We start from the raw sequence: 4,405 nt of genomic DNA on the forward strand, positions 1-4,405 counted from the left end.
TTCCCAGCTCAAACAATTATTTAATAAAATCAGTCTTATTCCCGGTCACTTTAAAATGTTTGACCTTTCTGTTTTTTTCTTTTTCTTTTTTTTTTTTTTTTTGCTGTTTGACTTGCTAGAACGTAAAGAAATTCATGCAGGAAACTCAAAAATAGTACATTGATACAGCATTTCCTCACTGCGGGGTTTCATGAAAACTTGTTCAGTTGTATCGGCTTTTTACAAATTGCTGACAAAGATGAGAAGTCAAAAAAACAAGAAGTAGTTTTGTAAGTTCTGCAGGCAACTCACGGGAACAAACTTAAACTCAGTCAAAGGTTATGCCAGCTGGATCTATATTTTCTGTACTTTGTTTGGTATTTTTGTTTTTGTGAACAAACCTATTAACAATCATAGCTAAATATAATGAAATGAGAAATAATCACTCATATTCAGTAGCTCTTCACTGGACAACTTCATGATGATGAAATGAAGAGAAAGAGCTGACTTCCTGTTTCTCAAAAACATGAAGGGAAACTCCTTTTTCTAACTTGGCTGTTCACAGATAAGGTTGATGTTCATTCTTTGCTGGTCAACTGATCCTAATAGGTCAACTGGTTTTAAAACTTACACTATCCTCATTTTATCTGCAGAAATTCAGGTACGTTTATATTGTTGATTGTGATGATTTAACCAAATATTTAATCAAGTTCTGTCATTTGTATATATTGTCAAATACACCTATTGTTGTTGAAAATATTTCTGTTTTCAACAGACGTTAAAAGAAGGTTGAAGATTTTGATTTGAGTGTTGAAGATACTTTTGAAGAGCAAAGAGTATCAGTTTTCTCCTAATGTCTTCCACATATCAGTTCTAGATGTGTGTTAAGCTCATGGGCGCAAACAGCATTCAGAGTTACTTTACAATGAGTTAAACCTCTGACCTCAGAGCTACTTTAATAAATCATCTAAATGTTTGGTTTCCAGCCTGAAGGTACATCAGAGTCTGTCTGAGAACATGCTGACAGTCAACATGTTACTGAGTGTCTTCTTTCTTCCAGGTGAGATGTTTGTTCTCTTCCTTTCATTCACATGAATCATTTCTGGTCTGAAACATTTGATCCACATGTAACCTGCTGCAGCTGAACTGGAGTTTGTGGATCACGAAGTTTCTCTGCAGACAGATTTGACTCCACATGATATTCATCATTTGTCTGATTTTACAGGTGTTTTTGCTGACTACTGTCAAAACAAACCAGTAGGCATCTCCATCACAGCACCAAAGGAGATTGAAGCTCTGAGTGGATCTTGTCTGGAAATCCCATGTAGCTTTAAGACATTGAGGCAGTTTGACAGCAGGAGACATACCAATGGAGTCTGGATGAAAAATGACACAGATTTTAGCAGCGATCCAAGTGTAGTTATTTTCCACAGCAGTAGGTCAGTAAACAAATATCCACTGAATATCACTGGAAACCTGAGAGAGAGAAACTGCACCACACTGTTTCCTGATTTAAATACAAGTTATACAGACAAATACTTCTTCAGGGTTGAGAACGGACCGTTCAGAACAACAGCTTGCGCTGATCCTCTTCAAATAAAGGTTAAAGGTAAGAGAGGTTTTACTTTATAATACAGTAACATTAACATTCATGTTGACACTGATATTATCTCTGGTTTAAGAGAAAATACTAAACAGTGTTGTAGTCAAGACCACCTAATCCGAGACAAGACCAAGACTTTTAGGATACGAGGCCAAGTTAAGACCAAGATCAGCGCCCGGCGCTACATGACACAATAAAATGTAAAATATGATCAAAATTGCTTCTCAAATTGATCTGAAAGATTCACATTCCCATAAATACACCTAGATATTAAATACTTAGAGCTGAAATAAATTTAACCAATATTAAAAGCAGAACAAACTCTTTGTGCTTCCAACTCTGTGCTACAATCCTTGTTGGTCTCCTGACATCCTTAAAAGATAATGCCCTAAGAGTTTGCCCATATCATTCATGTCAGAAACCACCACTGTCTGCACCATAAAATATAGCAATTAAGGCAATGCACTAACGATAAACAATGCTCAAATATCAACACTGACTAAGGAGCAACAAGCAAGAAGTAATCAAGCACAAGGCGCTCACTGTGAGGGGTGTGGAGAGAGTAACAGAAACAGGTTATAAGCAAGTCACATTATTGTTTGGATTTTAATTGGTGTGTTTTGCATCCACTGAAAACAAAGATGTTAACAAATAAACTAGACGGTACGCTGCAAGTTTAGTGAGATTTCCACCGGCTTTGAGTACTACAACACTGCTTAATAATCGCTTTTTCAATAAAAGAAAAAATCAATTTGATTTTCGTCTATAATTGTTTTAAAGCTTTAAATTAATTTTCTTTCTCGTATTCTGCTACCCATCATGATGTAGCTGTGCAGAACCACATCAAACTCTCAGTAAGGAAAAGAATATTGAATGAAAAATCTGCAGTTGGCAGAATCTTTAGTTTAAATAAATAACATTTTAAATGATCTACAGTAAACTAATGTAAAATTTAAGTACCTCCTGCCTCATTATAAACATAATCAATCAATGAATTTTTGTTATTCATGTCTCTAAAAATAAAGTTTTATTTATTTAATAATAATCCTCTGTTAATGAAAGTTGTTTGAAAATTAAAATATTTTTATTTCTAAATCGTCATTAAAATAACTGCAGTACTGCAAATATGTAAATGTGCTGCACAGACAATAATGACTAGGAAATCCCATACATGCAATCAGACTTCATTTTTAATTGGTTAATATAGAAATAGTGAAGCATTGTATAGAAATGCTCGTTTAAATTTATTCTATACATCATAAACTGTGATTAGATGTTAATTTTTTAAAATGTGCATCTGATGTGAAACCCCAGATTCTCCTTGGAGTCCCAGCATTAATGTTCCCTCTGACCTGAAGGAGCATCAGTCTGTCACTGTAACCTGCTCAGCTNCTTTATGTTATTAAAGGTAAAGTTTAAACAGTTTAATAATCCCTTATGTGCACCAGATTTCAAGTTAGTTTGGATCTACATGGAAAATATCCTTAATTCAGTCTATACATTCTAATGTCACAATTTCTTTGTGTGTATTTGCAGTTTTTTTTAATTATTATTATTTCAGCATAGATCAGGGTTGAGTAGGAAATCTATGCAGGGCTTTTTATGAGACACCACAACATGACAAGTCAAAAAAGCAAAGAATAAAAAAACAAAGATGTCAAAGATTTTGAAGTGACTAGAAATTAGATTGATTGTATTACATAAATATTTGAGTTGGGAAAATATAATTGGAACACAAAACACATCGTCATGAAATAAACTCTATAATAATAAATCGATACAGTAATTCTTTACTACAACTTCCTACAGTTTCATGAAAACTTATGAAGATGGGAACTGAGAGCTTTGCAAAGTGCTGAGAGAAAGATGAGAAGTTGAATTAAAAAATCAAAGAGTGGGTTTATCACTTCTTAAGTAACAACATGTAGTGGTTTTAGCAAGAAGTGACAAACCCACAGGAAGTGGGTTTATTAAGAAGCTACTGTGACCAGACAGAGCACAGTAACAAGCTCTTAATAGAACACACCGTGATACGTTGACACCAGCATAGAAAAACTTTATACTTCCTTTTTGTTTTTATGGACATGCCTGTCTGCAATCATAGCTAAATATAACTAAGAAATGAGAAATAATAATGTATTATCACATTCAGTAGCTGGGAGCTTTATGGACGACTTCATGATGGTGAAATGAGCAGAGAGAGCTGACTTCCTGTTTCTCAGCGCATGAAGAAAGAAACTCCTTTTTCTAACTAGTCTGGTCACAGATGAGGTCGATGTTCAATCTGCTGCTGATCAACTCATCATAATAGATCAACTGGTTTTAATACTTAAACTATTTTAGTTTATCTGCAGAAATTCAGGTAAGATTATGTTGTTGATTCTGATAATATAACCAAATATTTCATTGCGTTCTGTCATTTATATGTTTTTTGTCAAATAATTGTTAATTGTCTGGGATTTCTGTGAACAGCAAATGTTACTGAAGATCTTTTGAAGTTATTTTTTGTTGAGTTTTAGAAATACTTTTAAAGAGCAAACTTGAAATTGTTCATAATTGCTCCTTCTTACACATTTCATGATATGTGTGTTTAGTTTATCAGGGAAATGTATAAAATGCAATAAAACTTAAACCTCTGACCTCAGAGCTACTTTAATAAATCATCTAAATGTTTGGTTTCCAGCCTGAAGGTACATCAGAGTCTGTCTGAGAACATGCTGACAGTCAACATGTTACTGAGTGTCTTCTTTCTTCCAGGTGAGATGTTTGTTCTCTTCCTTTCATTCACTTGAATCATTTCTGGTCTGAAACATTTGATCCACA

The 4,405-nt window shown here is 34.0% G+C and overlaps 1 long non-coding RNA gene across 1 annotated transcript; it reads left to right on the forward strand.

The window, feature by feature from the left end:
• Positions 1-386: 386 nt before the first annotated feature.
• LOC103135344 (uncharacterized) lies at positions 387-2,973 on the forward strand. Its single transcript, XR_001661621.1, has 4 exons — positions 387-640; positions 966-1,039; positions 1,205-1,588; positions 2,897-2,973. It is a non-coding gene; the product is annotated as an uncharacterized LOC103135344 (long non-coding RNA).
• The last annotated feature ends 1,432 nt before the right edge of the window (positions 2,974-4,405 follow it).

Source organism: Poecilia formosa, unplaced genomic scaffold (assembly GCF_000485575.1).
Source record: "Poecilia formosa unplaced genomic scaffold, Poecilia_formosa-5.1.2 Scaffold24, whole genome shotgun sequence".
Lineage (NCBI taxonomy): Eukaryota > Metazoa > Chordata > Actinopteri > Cyprinodontiformes > Poeciliidae > Poecilia > Poecilia formosa.